This window comes from Rattus rattus, chromosome 6, assembly GCF_011064425.1.
Source record: "Rattus rattus isolate New Zealand chromosome 6, Rrattus_CSIRO_v1, whole genome shotgun sequence".
Classification (NCBI taxonomy): Eukaryota; Metazoa; Chordata; class Mammalia; order Rodentia; family Muridae; genus Rattus; species Rattus rattus.
In genome coordinates, this window is record NC_046159.1 from 144,671,259 (window position 1) to 144,692,488 (window position 21,230).

General features: G+C 38.0%; 1 protein-coding gene across 1 annotated transcript in view; it reads left to right on the forward strand.

Annotated features, from left to right (window-relative positions):
- The window catches only part of Sema3e (semaphorin 3E), a 250,760-nt gene that overhangs the window by 94,171 nt on the left and 135,359 nt on the right, over positions 1-21,230 (forward strand).

The following is a 21,230-nucleotide window of genomic DNA, read 5'->3' on the forward strand; positions in this document are numbered from 1 at the left end:
TTTGCTTAAGTTGTGTCCATATTGGACACAGGTCTCTGACTGTGAAGTTGGGAAGAAATGCACATAATCGGCCTTTATGATGAAGTTCATGACAGGGGCAGCCAGTCATTGAGGACCATCTACCTTTTCCCTCATAATGATTCAGAATGTTAGCTGCTTTCTATAACACTAGTAAGCTACTCAAAGAGAACATAGTGTTGTTATGATGCCTGGATTTCTTAAAGAAATAGTCTGCCAACGCCATCTCAGTCATTCATACAGTTGTCAGGTCTTGACCTGTGGCTTTAAAAGCTAATGTTCTTGATCCATTAACTATAAGCATGTAACTCAAGAAGGATGGAAAATTGAGAGGGGCTTCTAAAATGGAATATAGAGATAAAATTATTTGAATAGAGAGACATAGAGGGAGCAGAATTATATTTCAAGAGAGAACTTCTTAGAAACTAGAGAAGGCGCAGTATCCAGGAACCAAGGTCAAATTCTATTTACATGGGAGTGGAAAAGCAATGCTCTGTGGCTTTTAAAATAAAGACTAAAATAGCCCAAGCACTGTTTTAAAACTTAAAACTGAAAAAGTAGCCCATGAGTAGAGAGAACAACCAAAGGAAATAAATGAGAAAAATATAAAAAATTGATGCCACTCAAAAGTTCAGTGAGGAGAAAATGTAGAAAGAAGGTATGCCATGTGATACAGAAATGTCTGTAAAGTCACTGAAGGAAGAAGGAAGTTTTTTTTTTTTTTTTAAAGATTTATTTATTTTATATAGGTGTGTATACTGTCGCTGTCTTCAGACACACCAGAAGAGGGCAACAGACAATGTTACAGATGGTTCTGAGCTACCATGTGGTTGCTGAGAATTGAACTCAGAACTTCTGGAAGAGCAGCCATTGCTCCTAACTGCTGAGCCATCTCTCCAGCCAGTTTCTTCCTGATATGGAAAGAAATATGATGTACTCAGGTGGCCAGGTTTATTGAAGGCAGCATTCTAACTCAACGGTCATTACTGTGACACTTTAGAGATTCCCTGAGGCACCAGAGAAAAGACACAGTACTAATTGTTTTACCCATAGATTCAACTCCAATTTCAGGAGACAACAAAAATTGTCTTCAAAGTTCAGTGAGAAATGATATCTAACATTGAAGTCTTTATACAATCAAATTATTAATTAACCCAAAGGAGGGTAATTACAAAACATAGGACAAACATGCAAGTCACTAGGGAGATCATTTTCATTTGCCATTTTATAGAACACTGTCACATGATGTACCCTCCCAAGACAGGATAATAAGCTACAAGAGAACCATTGAGTCAGAAAGGATTTAAAAGACCCTCTGAGCTCTCAAGGCAGGAGTGCAGGTCAACAGTGGGTGGTGCAGTGAGCTGCTGCAGGGCAGAAGCACAGGAGACATCTCAGGGCAGTGACTCTGACGGACATCCTGATCCATTTGGAATTGCTGACAGAAGGCCTCAGACAACAGCTGGACAGTTGGGAGGTGCACCCATGAGACAAGGAAAACAGAGAACCTCGGCCCACAGAAATGAGGGGGTAGGTGGAAAGTACAGTGTAAGAGGACAGAAAGAGGGGATATGGAATCCCAGGACTGAAAGATCAGGAAGAAACTTTATGTCTTATAGAGCTTTATTCAGAGATAACTTTTAAGAACGCACACTGCCATAAGTAACCAGGAGCCTTTTGTTCTCCATGACACACACTGATTGTTTAAATTCATTAAACATGCCACCTGCTTCTTGGAATGTGGCGTAGCCCCTCACAAATATCCTCTCCAGATTCCTAGAATTGCTAACTCGGTGAGTAATGAGACAATTTAGCATTTCCTTTCCCTTTCACTAATACTCAAACAGCAGAAATGTCTCAGCTTTTGACAGAATTATGCCACCTTCCCAGGGATAAAATTTGCCTGAGTTTCACCTTTCTACTTTCTCTTCCTCTGCTGTGAACACTTTGTAGATATCATCCCTTTAAGTCTCCGAGATAGGCTCAAGGTAAATGTCTCTAAGATTTGAACTCCCAGTTAAACAAAAAATTACTGCTGTAGCTTTCATAGAGCACACAATGTAGCTAAATATAAGTTAAAACATATGCTTTTCCTGTAATCTATTTTTACAGAAATAAGTTTGTTTTTAATTGTTCACAATATTGGATAACAGCTTTTAATTAGTACATAAATATGTTTATAACTCACAAATGCGATTAAGCAAAAAGAACGTTTAAGTGTGAATTTTGCTATTTGAGATACAGTTTCTCTGTATAGCTCTGGCTACTCTAGAACTTGTTCTGTAGATTAGACTAGCCTAGGCTAGCATAACTCTGCCTGCCTTTAAGTGTAAATTTTTCAGAATGAATTTAAAGACTTTTTTCGAAGAGGAATGTGTACTAGTTTTGATAAAAAATTCACAATAACCATTCAATTTATTCAAAATCCAATTTTTGGTTGCCTTGTAGATATTAGGCAAAGGGAATTTTTACAAGCAAGACACATCCTTGCATAGCTGTGAAATAGTATCCTTGTACGCTCTTTTGTTTGTTTAGGAGAATTTCATAATGTAACATTTTAAGTGTAACACTTTCTACCCCTCTCTGACTCCTCTCAACCCCTGCCAATCCCTCTCCCAATATTCATGTTCTCTTTTTGTAACTCACAGCATCCAACAGTTTCCCATATGTGCATGGTTATAGGTCCACCCAGGAGAGAATAGCTGACCTACCAAGAGTCATTTTCCTATAGAACCTGACTCTCCCTACTCTAGGCAGTGTCAGATTTATCAATTTGTAGTACTATCAACATTCCCTGAAATTTCATAAGATATACTTAAAATCATAGATAACACGTAGAAACACTAAAGAAAAACACACTCAATAGGAAAGTTTGTTTTTTTCTTTTTTATTGGATATTTTATGTGTTTACATTTCAAATGTTATCCCCTTTTCTGGTTCCCCTCTGCTTCTATGAGGATGCTCCCCCTTCTACCCACCCAGTTCTATCTCAACACCCTGACATTCCCCTACACTGAGGAGATGAGCTTTCTCTGGGGACCAAAAGCTTCTCCTCCTTAACTCATGGAAAAAACTAAGCAAGAAAATTCTGCAAAAAGGAAATAGAGGAATTTGAGAAGAGAGAGAGAGAGAGAGAGAGAGAGAGAGAGAGAGAGAGAGAGAGAGGCAGAAGGACTCCCACAGGATGAGAGAGCTGATGACATATAAGTTACTAAATGTAAGTAAGAAGAGGAAAAAAAGAGCTATCTTCCTAGATGAAGTTTCAAGTACTGGTAATGAAGATTTTCTGTTCATACAGGAATTTCTTTGTACTCCTCAGATTCCCCACTAGCCATATTGTCTAACCTGTTCCTTGAATATTTTCCTTTGTGTCTAATCTGTTCTTTGAATATTTTCCTTTGTGACTAACTAAAAGCAAACAGTCCATGGATACATCTAGAAATGGTTCAATATCTAAGCCATAAGTATTTGAAGGCAGAGAGGCCAGGTAGATCTCTCAACCCTCCTCAGTACTGTTAGGCATAGTGAAAAATCTGCAGGCTATGCTGGGTGCACTGGAGTGCAGATACAGATCTGGAATCTCTGAGTCTCAACTTCTATGCCATATTCTCCCTAGCTCTTTTGCCTGCTGCTGTCTGCTCTCCTCCTTCTGTATTGTTGTGTCTGCCTACCCTTTATGACATCTCGTGCTTTTCGTGAATCTGTACTTAGTGGATGAAATGCTGCAGATTTGCATTTCTCTGTTGTCCCAACTGCATTTCCATCAATTCAGAGAATGTCCTTGGGAGTTGATTAAGGGTGTAGGGGGAATGTCTGGAATGTCCCAGATGAGAGACTAGACCGAAGACAGGAGGATTAATTTTCTTGAAAATAACAGAAAAACACCCATCAGGCTGTTAAGTCCAAAAGACAATATAGTATTAATATATAATATGCTATCTTTCTTTTTTAAAGATTTATTTATTTATTATATATTTCTTTTATATTATATCTCCTTAAGAAGTGGTCGATGTGATTTCAATGTCTGTGGAAAGCTGTATTCCCTCGAAGATTCTTTTAAGATTGTGATATGGTTTGTCCCTAATGTGTCCATGTACAGGAGACTTGATCATCAAGTGACAGTGTTAGAGGTGAAAGAGTCTTTAAGAGCTTAGACCTAGAGGAAACAGTTAGGTCACTGAAGGATCTGCCCTTGAAAAACTTTACAATGGTTTTCTAGGTACTTAACTGTTGAAATATATTTTTAAATAATGAATCCCTTCAGCAGGCTCACTACCTGCCTCAATGGCTTATGTTTCCAAATGAAGGACTTTTATATTATAACATACCTTAAACAGCACAATAGCTGGGCTACTGCCTAACCTCCAAGCACTGAATCCCAGTTATTACTTACCAATTCTATGTTCTATCTTGGCTGCCCTGGACCCAGTTGGGCAGCCCAATGGGCTCTGTTCTCCCGACCTCTTCACATGATGGCTGGGCCTCTCTGTACTTCACTCTTTTCAGATATGTTGTCTTTCCTCTCATCCACACTTTTCCAACCTGATGGATCTCTCTCCCTTCCTCTTCCTCCTCTCAGTTCTAAACTCAAGAATCCTAAAATCGTGCCTCTCTCTGTCCTTTCCAGTCATTGGATGTTGTCTTCCTTATTTTCCAATCAAAACCAACTGGGGTCAGTTCCTACAAGCTACACTTAGCCGTTCTCATGCAAAACGTTTTAGAATACAAGGACACTTAACTTAATTAATTCTCAAAGAATGGTCTATAAAGTGGTCTGTGAGTTCCTTTTGTAATTCTTTGTTGTAATCCTAATCAAGGGGCCCTGAGGTTCCCAATACCATGAGCTAAACATACCTCCCTTTTCTCTTCTTCCTTCTTTTCTATCCTTCCTTCCTTCCTTCCCTCCTTCCTTCCTTCCTTCTTTCCTTCTTTCCTTCATTTCTTCTGTCTCTTCTTCCTTTCTCACATTCTTCCTTTCTCTTTTGGTTTCTCAAGATAGGTTTTCTCTGTGTAGTCCTGACTGTCCTGGATTCTTTGTAGATGAAGGCTGGCTTCAAACTCATAAGAGATCCACCTGCTCCCGAGTGCAGGCCAATACCTCTTTTCTTTATGATTTCTTATCTTTAAGCATTATCTTATAGCAACAGAAAGTGCACTAAGGGAGACCAAGGCATGCATACTGGTATATAAGTGCATCATGAGAAAACCTTCCAGGAGAACCAGGTCAAGTTGGAGATTTAATACAAGGAAAGATGAGAAAAGATAGATAAATATGTGATCACAGGAGAAAGTACCCCAATGTTCTAACTTCCTGTGAGAAACTGTAGGATATAAATCAAGTACCAGACATGCCAGATTGAGGAAAGGAACTTGGTGTTTTTATACCCATGAGCTGATCTCATATTGGTTACTGACTGAAATGTATTTGTGGGTCCCCCTCTAGGTCTTTTCATATTTACAACACAGCTTGGTAATTGAGAGCAGTGGCCTGAATAGACATGAATCTAAGAATACAGGAATGAAAGCCTACTGTGTTAGAAACATGGGTAAGAATATGCAAGCAGAAGAATAAACAGTGGCTATAAAAATAAAGCACCAATAGGCACTTGGGCTAACATTATTGCTTAAGACAATGAGAAACCTGATTTGTAATTTCTCAAAGAGCAGCCAGGAGACATATCATCCATCTGAATATACTTTTGACTTAACTACTTCTCTGTGAAAAATGAAAGCATGTACTCAATAATCGAATGGATTATACATACACACACACACACACACACACACACACACACATGTACATATACTTCTTGTCTCTGTTCTGAAGGTCCTCATACTAGAGCTTAATAATTTATTAAGGTTTCATCAGTAGTCTGAATAGTGTGTTCCAAATTCACATAAGAAAACCCTAAGTTCCCAATGTGAAGTGAAAATACTTAGGGTAAGTAAATATGAAAACCATGTGGGTTCTTAATTGGATTAGTATCCTCTGTGGAAGTCAGTGAAAGCAAGCCCACTTTCTATGTTGTGCAAGAAGCTGTAGAGAAGGTATTAGAGGCCATGTAGATATCCATCACTGGGAAATGCATTAAGTGACATTTTTGGTCTTGGGTCTTAGACTTTCTAGGATCAAAAATTCTGAGAACAAAATTTCTGTTGTTTTATCTATCTTGTCCATGTTATTCTGTAGGAGAAGCATGAACATTCATCTTTGAACATGATTTGTTTTATTTAAGATAAAATAATACTTGAAACAAAATTATGCAATCTTGTAATACTATCTCTTTCCTACCTAATGAACAATAATGCAAATATAAGTTATTTTGTATATAATCTTAGTATATTTGTTATTATAAATTGTACAAAAGGTCAGAAATGTGTGTACTTTTTTTTCCCCAAGTTGAACCTGTGTGTTACTTATGGTATTTCTACGTATCTTAGTGGAGATTGCCTTTCGAACTTTCCAGAAAGGACTATGATTTACATATTGTCAAGAACTACTGGAGAGGTACCTATTAAACTCTCATTGACATTTTGAATATTGATACATGGGTCCTAAAGGTCTTAAATGTCCAGGTATTTAAAAAAAAGAAAAGAAAAAGACTGGAATTTCTTTTTACTGCTATGAAAACATTGCATTTACAGGCACACCATAGAGTGGGTTAGCCATATGGTTGACACATTCACCCCTCACCCCATGCCTCATACTCATAGATTGTAAAACTGTGTAAAGCAAAGTGCTATTGGTAGCCAGCTAGCAATGCTGGAATGATTTCAACTTACTTTCTAAGTCTGGTGCCTGTTACTGACCAGTTACACAGAATGTTATCTGGCCAATTTGTTGTTACCAGAAAGGAAATCCTATTTTGGGTTTAGAATTCTTCTTGGTGGTATTGTCTTTAAATGAACTCAACAATAACTTCTATACTATTTATTCCCAAAAATGGTTTCTGCATTATGTAAGTGATACTTGTATCCATTTCTTAAGTTGGAGTTAGCAACCAATGCTGATGGCATAAATGACTGCTTCCTTATGATCTGTTCCCCTTATCACTGCAGACTGTCTTCAGTTTTTTTTTCACTGATGCTCCCAATACTCTCTATCATGAATACGGGATCTTCTTACTTTGTTCCATTTCCATGGGTGAAAGGAAGTGACGAAATGGTAGGTGTTGCAGAAAGTACATGAGCTTTCATTATAATTGATAAGGAGGGAGAAAAAAAAAATGAAAGAAAACCACCATTGAGTCTACTGCCAAACTTTTGTCTCCAAAGTATTTTCAGTGGTGAGGGGCCTTGCTAGCCGAGACAGAAGCTGCTGGCCTCTCAGAGCCATTCTTGACATTCTCTATTTTCTAATGACCTGAAAGAAGAGCTGTAATTGGCAATAAATGTGTAGGCAGATGAGAGAGCTCTCTAGCCCATGGTGTCTTGGGAGCTAATTCTACACAGAACACAGATGAGACATATTTCTCAAGAAGGAAATCATTCTGGCAATACCTAGGACAATGAATAGAAGATCTGAACTTGAAAGCCTCTCTAAATATAGCTAATTCATTAATTTGCCATCCACCCAGTTAACGAGAACCTATATTGACAAGGTCTTACGCTTGTGTAGTATTTAGAACCGAATGAGTATATTAGGTCATACCATTCATGTCTCAGTTCTGAATATACCCATCATGCTTATGTAGCAATGTTTTCTGAGATTAGCCCTCTATCTTGGAGAGAAACTCATTACAACACAGGATGGATCAAGAAAATTCCTTAAGGCACAGAATGTTCTAGGAGGAGGCAAACATTCTATTCTTCAAGGAAGCTAGTTAAGCTCAGAAAATAATTAAACTATTAAGTGGTAGATATTCAAAAGTAAATAATGTGGAAGAAAATCCCTGAAACCGACTACATACATTAGATTCCTCAATTCCTAAACATACATATGTTATAAGGTCTGCTGAGAGGTCAGTCAGAGAAACTGAGCTCTCTGGAAAAGACACCCTCCAACTTGTCGTAGTGACCTTAGGTTGTGCAGTATGTTCTAGGTCTCCAGCTTTGTTGAGCTGTCACCTATGCTCTGAAGGACTTTGGGGCTGTAGCTATCCAGGTCATTTCTGTTCCTGTAAGTAACCCCTTGCCCATATTCCTGCAAGTAAGCCCAATGAAACTCAGGGGTTCACTTGGTTGGACTTTAGTGGTCTCTTAGGAATTCCATTGCACTGAGACACCATGATCAAGGTAACTCTTATAAAGGACAACGTTTAATTGGGGCTGGCTTCTAGGTTCAGAGGTTTAGACCATTATCATCATGGTGGGAAGCATGGCAACATTCAGGCAGTCATGGCATTGGAAGAGCTGAGAGTTCTATATCTTGATCTGAAGGCAATCAGGAGAAGACTGTCTTCCAGGCAGCTAGGAGGAAGCTCTCTCAAAGCCCACACCCACAGGGACACACTTCCTTCAACGGGTCACTCCTATAAATACCACTGCTGTTAGAAGAACACTTAACACATTATGTCTTATTGTTTTGCATTATCATTAGACCACACTAAACTAATGAATCCTGCGTGCATTTATCCTGATTTCTATACACACAGAACCTGAACCTAGAATAATCTGAGATAGTAATAATTACTTCATTGAAGATGTGCTATCATGCACCAGATACAACTTACCTAAAAGCAGTGGACCAAGGGAGACATTTAAGGAAGTGAAATAAAAATGTGTAAATCATTTTTATTATTCAAATATAAAATAAAATAAAAATGTTAATTAATTTTCTCCAATTTACGTCCAGTGCTTCATGTTTCCCAGCAAACTTTCTGCATACCTCCCTTCCATGCTGTGACCCATTACATGCAGACTTTGTTTATATGTACTAACTCCAAACTCCCAAGTCACAACTTTCACAACTATTTTTGCTTTTAAAACAAAACAAAACAAAACATGTATTTCTTTAGATTTCTGATCCTTCTATACATTCTCTTTTTTTTTTTTTTTTTTTTTTTTTTGGAGCTGGGGACGAACTCAGGGCCTTGCGCTTGCTAGGCAAGCGCTCTACTACTGAGCTAAATTCCCAACCCCACATTCTCTTTTCTTTTTAATTGCATACTCTTGCCCCTTGTGTTTCCCTGCTTCTAAAAAAAAAAGCTGTGGAAATTCCAGCCTTGAATAGAATTAGCTACTCTAGTTTCTCTAGTTTTCTCATCGGAATCCAAATCCATTCTTTTCCACCATAACCCTCACTGTACAGACTTGTTCCCATTCACCTCCCATCAAACCTTGTGTTCTTGCATAGAGTCAAGTCATACATAAGAAACATGACATCCCACTTTTAACTGCATGCCCATGGGCATACATCTGAGCCTTGGCAGATTCGTATGTGCGTTCAGAGTGTGGTGTCCAGCCTGATCCTTTGCTTTCTAAAGACACCTTCATCCATCCATTCATTCTTGTTCCCTTATGCCTGCCTTTCCCCTATCTCTTCTATTTAAGGAAAATTTGCTTATTTAGCCTTCTATCCTCTCTTTATTCTTGACCCCATTCTCTATCACAAAGGCAGTAACTAGGCAAAAAAATTGCTCTTTCAGAGTGGAGAGATGCCCGTAGTTAGTGCACTGCCAAATTTTTACTTAGCAATGGACTTCTTTTGAGGAAGTGTAGCAAAAGCAGCATTTCCTGAAGTATGATTGTAGGGAATTTTTTCTTTTAAATTTGACTGTTATTTCCTTTTCTAAAACTTCTGGGTGAAGGAAGGTTTCAATGTTGTTGAAATTAGTTCCAGTTCTTAAAGTGATATCACATCTCCATTAGCTCTTCCTCCGTAGCTGCAAAGCCAACTTGTATGGAGTGCATGAAGGCCACAGAGAAAAGGCTTTCATGCTCTGTCTAGCATATGGCAGCTGCAAAAACACATGATATGGAGCACCAAGGCTATTGCTGATGTCTTTCTCCACTGCTACAGATGTGCTGTCTAAATGCATTGGCTTGTAGACCCTTGAAGTATAAGGTTGAGCCTCTATGGGAACGCTGAAAAAGTGTGTTCCTTTAGTTTTTCAGTCACAAAGCTAAACTGTATTCTGGGAAGTCAAATGTTCTGTGGGCACACACAGTTCTCTGGCTATAGAAAATTCCTTTATGCAAACTACATGATGCACTATTTATTACATGCTGTGTGACCATCCAAGGTACACGTATGTCATGCCTATGACTTTACAGCCTTCCTTCTATGTCTAGACTTGAGTGTTAAAGTTTTGCTGGAAGGAATCAATGGAAACAAACCCTCTCAAGCATTCCTGGAGTCTCCGACAAAGTTAAAGCCCAGTTGGGCTGGGGAAGGAGGAAGACTCTATTTCTACTTCAACAGATATTTTGCCTCCATTGATGCTTAATGTTAATTTGTGTGCTGAGAATATCAGAACTCATGGCCTAATCATTACACTAAGTGTATTCTCTCTCTTGTAAGCACTTACATGATTACTTTCTAAAAAAAGTTTACATAAAACCGATGTATCTTTTTCAACCAAGTAACCGAACCTTATCCCTTGACAATACCTGGGCCAAATGCTAAAACAGGCATGTGTTACGATTTGCCGAGTGCCATTTCCATACTGAAGTGTTAGTTTCACCTTGTTCTTATTTGAAAAACACATTTCCTCCTAAGGAATCAAGCCTTAGTCTTAGGAATGTTTTCCAAGAAAAATCACGTTGGAAAAAGTGAGTCCTAAAGTTTTAATTTTTTTTATCTTTCACCTTTCTATCAAAAAATGTTAAAGGCACCTAGTTTATGTGCTTATTGAGAAAGAAGTTTTAGCTCTTTAAAGGAGACCGCAGCCTTTGCTTTAAAGGATAAAGGCTGCGGAGCCGGAGTCTATGACTATTTTTCATCAGTGGACCTGAATATAAACGTATGAAGATGCTCTTGAAATTAATAACTGAAACTATGGTGTCTTATATGGTATTGTAGTTAATAACGTTGGCATTTCGTCTGGGCTCTGCCCCACAGTTACCTGGCAACAGCCAGGTGTGTCCCACTCATCATAAAAGTGGCATTTCCCTCTCCTCTCTTGCTCTTGTCCCTTATCCTCTTCCTCTTCTCTCCCTATTCTCCTCCCCCTCTCCCCATTTTTCTCCCCCCTCTCTCTCCACATGCTCATGGCCTGCCTCTATTCCTCTACTCCTCTGCTTCCCCTCTCTGCCTTTCTCTCCCCACCGCTCCCCTCCCCATGCCTTGAATAAACTCTATACTATACCTTCCAGTGGCTCCTCCCATAGGGGGTATGGATGCCTCAGCATGGGCCCACAGAGGCGCCTCCTTCCCCCATACCTTACTGCACCTCCACCGAACATTCCTTCTCTCTATCGTTTTATAAAACACAACAAACAACCTAAGAGAACCATTGAATTTAAAAAAATGCTTTATACAAAGATTCAGTATTTGGACAAAAGCACAGGTACAAATGCAGGTTATGCAATGGGACATTTGGCAAATATCCACTTCAGCGTCATGGTGTGAAGATGCTCAGGACAGGGATAGGCCAGCTCTCCTAGCAGACCAGAAGGAAGCCAGAAGGAATTTCAACTATATTTCTTGATACCTGGCATTAGTGTTTTAATCCCTTATGAAGAAGTATCCCACTCCTGTTCAGCTTCCATTTAGTTTGTCTTAACCTCTTTTCCTCCTGGCAGTGAAGCCCTTTGGTGAGTTTTAAAACACCTGCAGAGCAGCTGTTCCAGGAGGTGTCAGCTCCTCTCCAGGGACCAGGACAGGGAAAAGGAGAAGGAAGGGGAGAAGAGAACACTTAGTACCAGGAGAGGTCACAGTGTGAGCCCAGAGCCCTCACTCTGCTCCAACCAAGGCTGCTGCTTAGTTTAATTATCTCCTCTCTGCCTTGGCAAGGTTAGAATACTGTTCAATTAGCAGACCTTCTGCTGGCAATAGAGGTTTCCTTGAAGGGAAAAAGCATGGGTTGGGGAAATAGATTTTATTCATTTTTTCTATATTTTTGTTTATTATGTGTACACAAAGAAAAAACTATATACGCAGACAAGGGAATTGTGTCAGTGATAATAATTGATTATTCAAATAGGATTTCAATTCACCTTCCACTTTCTAGCTCTTTTGATTAACACACACACACACACACACACACACACACACACACACACACACTAACACACATACACACACACGTGTCATATGTGGGCTATGTGTGCGTGCTAATGGATTCAGATCAAAAAGAGAATTTCAACTTCATTAGAAATTGTTGTACAATGTCTACTTAATAATGCTATGTAATATAATCTTACTTCATTGAGAATAAGATTAGGATTTTGTGGGTGTTTTGTTTTATTTATTTATTTATTTATTTATTTATTTATTTATTTATTTTTGATGTTTTTTTTCTCCACACAGGAAGTTTCCAATTAAGGAGGGAAACAGAATGTAGGCTGTGTATTTACTGTAATATTGAGTCTCCCAAGCAAACACATATCATGAATGACACTGCAGCACATTAAGTTTTGTTCTTTGTGTTTTAAGGAATCCAATGCTTTAAAAAAAAAACAGTAAAAATATTAGAAGCTAATATCCTCTCAACCATGAAGCAGGGGTGCATTTACATTAAATGCCTGGAAGAGATTTTGACAGCTCTGAAGAAATTTGGATCAAAATAGCATGACAGTTATCGGAAACACATATAATTGGTTAATGGGAGTTGAACTCCTAATTTTATAAGACCTAAAAGTATATGGAATGATGGCTTTTCTAATAGTTCATACTGTAGTAGTTACTGGGGGTGTGGGGAAGAAGGGGATCTTATGTTGATTGGGAATACAGCTGCCCAGGTTGCATGTTTAGATTTTTAAATAATATTCACCAATATTTTGCCTTTAATGATAAAATATAACCTAAGTGTGGTTTCGCAAATTTTACATTTTGTAACAAAGTCATCTTCATTTAGAAAGGATGCCTTCTAAGTGCATAAAACTTTAAAAGGTGTTTGCACTCTATATCTTTAACAAAAATTATACTCATGAGTTCTTGTTAATTTTCTTTTGTAAATGTGTAATTCTGTTTTGCTTCAAACTTATAACATTTGTGGCTCCTCCAGTCCGATTCCCCTGGGAATCATACGTGGGTATTTGGAAGTGCAATCGGAAGGGGCAATTATGCTCTTCAGAGGACTTGTCAGGGAACCGAGCTGAAGGAGATTAAAGTAGATGTGATGGTTGCAGGGGTCACAGCCTTGATTTTGAGCCAAGACTTACTATCACTGTTTTAATTGAGCCTGAAAACTCAAAGGCTACGATGTGGTGGCCACCTATTACCATAGAAGACATGGCTCACTAATTGGAAATGAGCGATCACAGGCTTCTTCCAGGAACAAAGACTCAGAGCAGCCAAATATGAGTGGCAGTTCATTAAAGCAAATGTGCAGAGACTTGCAGGCTGCAATTGAGGCGGAGCTTTTCTTTTTACCTCTCAAAAATATGAACTCCTCACGGACTCTTTCTCAGAGGCGTGCACATTCCCATCCTAACTTTTATCTTAGTTTCAGTCTTGCTATAAGAGGATGAGAAAAGTCTTTTCCATTAGCGATGATGAAGAAATTTCCCATTAAATGTAATTTTGTGTCTGCCAAATACATTTTAAAAATTATATTGGTAGGTTATCCTACCATATTACTTTCATTGCCATATCACAGAAGAATAAAATCCAGGAAAATGTATGTAGTACATTCTCACCCAAAGCACAGCAGTGGGCACACGGTGGCATTTAGAGCATCATACTTAGCAGAATAAGTGCATTTTGATTGATCCACTTCTTTTCTCACCACATTATATGTACAAACCTCACAAAACCAAGTGCTAATGTCAGCTGCTATTAAATAAGACTAAGTTTTCAATTAAAATAATTTGTGGTGCTTTAAAAGGAGACATATATTTTAGGCTTACTTCTTCACCTCAAATAGATGTCAAGCACAACTATATTTAAAATATAATTGAGATTTTTTACTTTTCTCGCTTTAACATTATATAATATAGGAATACAATATAGTTTATTTTTGGACTGTGCTAGCTTTCTCCTTGCTAGTTCATAACCAGTGCTTATGCACTCAGGGCTGAGTGAGCTAGTCCACAGCCTGCATTTCATCTTTCTTGTTGATTAATTTTTGATGTTGATTAATTTAAAAAAATTCCATCCCAAGTAATTTAGCAGGGATAAATGCTTTTTTAGGTTGCTAGTCCACTTTTTCCCAAAGATTCTTTCTACTTTAATGAAGAGTGTCTGTGCATGCTTTCTCCAAACATGGGGTCTGAAGGAGGTCATATAAGTGTTGCATGTACCTACCAGCCCCTGCCCAGAGATCTGCATATGAAACACACACACACACACACACACACACACACACACACACACACACACACACACACACACACACACACTGTTCAATTTCAACCTGCCTTATTAGCTCAATTGCTGGGCACTGCTAATCTACTGTGGCTAGCGTGCTGTTCCGAATACTCTTAGCTCATCACCTCTCAACCTACCCTAGCTTCAGTTGTTCAGCTACCTTCAGTCCCATTTCAACAGCCCCACCTCCCCTGTAGAGGAGGCCTATAGCTGCTCTGCCGAAGATCTCACATGGCTGGTTGGCTTTTCTCTCTCCAAAGCATGGCAAAACTCCTTTCTTTTCCCCAGTATCTGCTAGCTTGCCTGCAGGGAACCTGAAGTCCCCCCCCCCCAATTAGCCTCTAGTATGTTTATTGATGAATCAAGAACCAACTGTAGAACAGGACCTTAGCATCAGCATCATTCCTACATATAAGGATGAACAGGGAAAAGGAAAGTGATCAGCTACCCAGTAACCAACCATTGGTTACCTCAGAGAACACTGGCTACCCCAGTGACTACCACCCACGTCAGCAGCCTCCAGATCTGGGTAGTATCAAGATTTAGAAATAAGAATTAGTGGATAAAAGTCCCAATAAATACATCTATATAATACTCTTACACCTATGGCTCAGGAACAGTGTGAAAGAGGGGTAGGAATGATTTAAATGCCAGATGATGAGGTATGGGGAGAACCCATGAGTACTCAACCCTACAAAAGACTACATACAACAATGTTGTGAGTGGAAGATGTTTTCCTTCCCAGTCAAGAGCACACCAAATTATTGTCCAGTACTAAGCAATCTTCCCTAAAACAATATATACAAGTAACATTATATGGATTCAACAGATTATATTTGGAAATACATGTGAATATACAAATGAATATATGCATATAACAATAACTGAGGGAAATAGGGAAGACAAAGTTAAAGGAAGAGAAGGGCATATGGAAGGTTTGAGAAGGGCGAGATGTAATTAAAATATAACATAAATAAGCAATCATCCAAAAAAGAATCATTAGGCAAATATACTTTACAGGGTTTGAATACATCCTAGTTACCATTTTACTGATCATCAACTTTGGGATAAAAATAAAATGAGATTAACAAATTATATGCTTTTATCTCTGGCATCATATGTCTATTTCTTGATCATGAAATCTTAGTCAGAGTTTACAACACTAACAGTAGTTGTTAGTCATTTCTTTATGTTGCTATCAGAAAATAGATGGAGGTTGTCTTCTTCATCCCAACCTCAGTTGGTGGAGAGATAGATCCTAATTATTTCCTGCTCAGAAGTATTGATGAGATTAGATAAATTTAGAGCTTTTAAAAATGCCCACCTGAAAAACATTACTCAGCCACTGAGACTAATTAAAATTGTTAAAGAAGAAAATAATGGCGTTAGAACAATCTCATGCTTCTATTTCTTGGTAGTCTAAAATATCTACTTTATTTCTCATTATATAGTAAACATATTTAAGATGTTTGCTGGAAGCATCTCAGTGTAATATTCATGTTAATGTTCATTGTGATAAAATACCTGAGGCAATTGATTAAAAGGAAGATGTGTTTATTGTATGTTATTAGTTCACAATTTAAGGCCAAAGTCAATTGACTATGTCTACGGTGAATTGAGATATCACAGTAGTGAGCATATGCTAGAATGGAGAACCTTGCCTCATAATGGCACGACAATGGAGAAGAGGGACTAGCATCCCAGTAGTATATTTGAAGACATCCCTCCAATCGTCAAACTTCCTTCCACTGAGCACCTCCTAACAAAGGTTCTACCATCTCCCAATAACACAACACACAGAGGGTAGCAGCCTTTATTTACTACCTAGATCTTGGATGAACATGAAAGGTTCAAAACATAGCAATTGGAAAGTATTTCCTACTGTTATAGTATGACTTTTTATGACTATATTATTTAAATGTGGCCTCAAGTATTTTAAATTATTAGTTTTATTAAATCAAGGATTATGTTAGTTGAATTTTTGTTTCTTGATATCTAAATGAAATAAATTGCTCATATAGAGGGAGATGTATTTCTTCAGAGTCTCGGCCCATGATTGGCTGCCCTCACTGCTATATAAGAGAGAAGGTGTGTGAAGCCTGTGGAAGAGGAGGCTGCTCTCTGTAGAGTGGCCAGGAAGCAACAGAAGGGAAGACATGAGAAGCAGAGGGCAGAGTTCAGTCCTTAAGAGCAACTCACAAGAAGCTATTCCTTTCAGTGAGGTCTCATCTCCCAAGATTTCATCACCTCTCATTAGCACATAATATTTGAAGCCTGCTAAGGGATAAGTCCATTAGTGATGCCAGAGACCTCATATCCCAAATGTTTTCCAAATCCAAAGGCCACATCTCAGAACAGTGCTGCATAGAGGACCTAGGATGAAGCCCATGAGTCTTGGAGAGTACTTTTAGAATACTAAAGTGTAATAACAAAAATTAAGTGTTTCACAACACAAAAATTTATTCTTTAACTTACTTTTTACCTAATTATGAATGATTAAACACCCTTTCAAGCAAGAAGAAAATAAACCTTCTTTCAACTGAAATAAACTTTAGCTGTTATACAAATATGTATTTTAATATAAGTACAACTATTTCTTTAGTCATTGTAAAAATGGATTCATTCACAGATTTATACGTGAGAGCTCTCTTATGGGCCATATGACAGACATTCCACCACATGTCACCCAACCAAATTAGAGAATACACAGAAACAGTTAGGGAAAGCCCCATCTCCTCTTCAGATTCCAAGGCTCAATTTGGCACACATCAAAGAATTTTGTCATTTGAGCAAAATTTTTGATTAGGGTTAAAAACACTAGCAGTGGCACTGGGATAATCCTATCAAACTTTATTTTCTTTGTGGAAAATAGAGAAATTCACTTTCCTTTCTAGAAGATGAATGTACTGGAAACCTTAGAAATAGTGTGGCATTTCTTTTTTGTTGAAAAATGGAAGTTTACAAGTACACTATAGTGACACGTTCCTACTCCATTGAAATGCTGACCTGTGACATCCAAAGATGACATGTTAAAAATCGAGTAAGTGCTAGAGTTCCCTAGAAATAGGAATCCCCAAGTAAACTAAAATATAAAATTATGCTAGATTTTTCTTTCAAAAATACCGATCAAAAGAAATGAAGAAACTATAGATATCATTTCTTAAGCCAGCACTCTTCCCTTGAAAAATCTTAAATAAAAAAGGAATGGCTTATTTTTTATTTCTGTAAGATAATGTTTATTGCTTGCTTAATTAAAAATGGAATGGATTTGGCAGAAGCATGTCTCATGAATAGGTTTCTGTTTGAGTTTTTATATTCTATCTTAACATTATTCAGAACACTGGCAGCACCTCTCAGGAATGTGCTCTTAACATTTCTCTTCTCATATTACCATGTTGATATAACCCCTTCTTGATCTTTTATGCAGTTTCAAAGAGAGATCAGTCTCATTTTACAACTGGTATTAACTTGGGATTAGAAAGTGGTTAGAATATTTTTACCATGTCTGGCATTCTGGCAATTCTTTATACCTCATTGCCAAGAGGGTAGGCCCTCTGATTGTGTGAATACGTATTTACACCTATTTAATAGAATTTTTCTACGTAGAAGTTCCAAATCTTCATATCATACTGGAATGTTGGGGGGATGTTTTTTTTTAAAAAGCTCAGTGTCAAACCAAATACACTTCACATTCTTGGAAAGGAAGGCAGAAATCAGCGTTTTAGGGCTGTGGGCCCGCTGCAGTGTGCAATCTGAAGTAAATGTTCTAGAATTGGTGAAGACAATATCAAAATTAACACGAAGGATCTGAACACAAACACTGAATTTACTGTAAATATAGCATTTTTTTCCTACCAGATTGAAGGTGACGAAGTAAATATTGTACTGTGTCATGTAGGATTTTGACATCATGCAGACATGTATACATGTGTCACAGAGGGTGTCTGATTGCCTCCAGAATAGAACTCTGAGAATGTAGGTAGGAACCTACTGTGGCGATACAACAGATATATGGATCAGGACCTACAAGCTTGACCTTGGGACAGTATCACGAACCCTGTGTTTGTGTCAGCTTCCGTGGTCTGCCTTTCTTTCCTCACAAACGGACTTCTAGCCTGACATTGTCACTTCTCACTTGGGAATCACCCTCCCTCCCGTTGGTTCTTCTATTTTTACATTTATGGTAGCCCTACCTGAAGTGTTCAGAGGAAACATAGTTATCAGTTGACACAGGATTATGACATAATCCTTCCCAAGGTTTTCAAAATTGTAGTAAGTTCTTCTGAAACAAATAGCAAGCTTGTAAACGTTTAATGACAGGAGTAACTCCGAAGGGATTAAATGATTAAACAGTTGATCTTAAGGAATCTCCTCACACATCTTTCAAATTCTACAACATGAGTGGCCCCGCCCTTTCCAAGATCACATGTATGGGATGTCACTAATACATTAAAATGACACTATTAGTGAAACAAAATGCAAGTTAATTGTCATCTTAAAGAAGACTATATTGTAGTCAGTGTGCACAAAATTTCTTTGTCATATTTTACACTCTCCCTACATAAAATACTAAGGACATAATGAAGTAAATACTGTAGAGTGAAACTTTGAATAAGTCCTTAGGCTTTGGCCAAAAAGAACTATGTTATTATGTCAATCAAATGTTTAGTTAACCTATTAGAATTGTTCATAGCTCTCAGTATAACTATTTTAAAATCAGAGGCTTTTAATAATTTAAGAACAGAATTTTGTAAACATATGAATGGTAGAATCATGAAACTCTGGGTGTTATAATTGTGCTTTACTAAGCAAGCTGAGACTTCATTTTGAAATGGCAGTATTTTGATTCTTAATTCATGTTAATTCTGCATCAATAGTAAGAACTGAATCTGAAAACTCATTTCTTCATATATTTATATTAGTTTTAACTGTCATCTTCCTTTTCCTGATTAGGGTATTTAGCAAAATGTTAACATGAAAGTTTATATGCCACTTGCTTGCTTCTGATAGCTGCACCACTGAGGTACACCTTCCAATTTTCCTGTCTGTTGTTATTGTTTGTCTCCCTGTGTGTCTATGTCTGTCTCTGAAACACACACACACACACACACACACACACACACACACACACACACAGAGGCATGCACGCACTCACACATGCATGCATGCATGAATGCGCATACACAAACATGGATGCACACAAATGGATGCACACACACATGGATGCACACACACAGATGCCTGCACACGCACATGCACGCATGCACCTCCATTAAGATAGTAAATCTTAGTCCTTAACCAGGAACATCACAGAGAATTGCACCATTGCACTACCTCCTTACTGGGCAACGAGGGTTAATGCATTTCTCTTTGTTCTTGACAATGGCATAAAAAGAAAATTGACTTTTTGTTCCCAATTTCATGTGGAACTTCTTTTTCCAGATAGGAGCAATGACCTTGCCAGAAGGATCCAAGATTTTTTAAAATAACGTTTGACTGGATGATGGATGGCCAGCTACCTGGTTGCACGCATCTGTTCTGGCAAAGTCAAGGCTAGGAGTTGGGCAGCTCCATGTTAAAATATTTTCCTCTTGCCTTCATCTGGCAGAAACAATACTTTCAGAAATTCGCTTGACATGTTCAATGGCGAAAGAATTGTAAAAGAAGCAAGTGTCTTGGCATATCTGGCAAATCAATTTTTTTTTGTTTTCAAGGATATACCTTTATTTATTGGAAATTAATAGAGGTAGATGTTTTAATTCATTTTATTTTCTTCAAGTTTTATGCTGTGTGGTATTTTCCAAGTTTATGAAGTTGTCAAGTTTCTCTGGAGTATCTATCTGCTGGTCTGTGAAATGGGACTGGGGCCAGTGGTGGAGTGATAGGAAGCGACATAACCCCTTGCAGACCGCATCTCCCAGTCTCTATCACACCACACAGGAGACGTTCTACGAATAAAATTCTCCCACAGCCTCGGGATTCCAAAGAATTGATGGGTGGTCTTCTAGCTATTATTTGCTTTGTGACAGGGTTTTCTGGGAAGGGAATTGGTGCTAAGTGAGGACTTGTAGAAGAGGTAGAAACAGGGGAATTTGTGAACAGCTTAGTTACTACGGCAACTTTTGTGAAAGAAAGTCATCAGTGAGTTGTACGCATAGCTTCAACTCCTCTTCATATTGATTTCAGCCTCATCTGAAGAAAACCCATGCACCCATGGGGCCGATTACCTACCAGGTGGCATCTGGCTCACTGAGGTACAACTACAGTAATTGAAAAACATGTGATGGAAAAGGAAATAAGGTTTCTGTGGCTGTATAGCATTTCCAAATCAATCAATCAATCAACCAATCAAGTAATTACAAACACCCCACAACCTCATTTCGACACCTCCATAAATAACCACTGCCAGTATTATTTTCTTCCATATTGTGATGTGAGCGAGTAGGTTTCATTTTAATTTCATTAACAATATGTACAAGATCATAGTTTTTTCTCAGTCCTCATAGATTTGAAATTCATTACACTTTTATCACTTTTGTAACTATGAGAGTGAAGTGTTACTATAAAAAAGTATCTAAGATGTATACTAGTCATTACTGTCTACTATTACAAAAATTTAAAAACTATTGCTATTTAAAGATACAAATGTAAGACTGAGTACTCCTGGAAGTTATTCATATAAAAATATTTTTGAGATAAAATTATTTGGGTTGAGGAATGATTTGTTTCGATATACATGAAAGTATGGCTTTGTATCAGAGATGGAGATTGTAGCATAATGGTAGTCTCGTTGTGATGC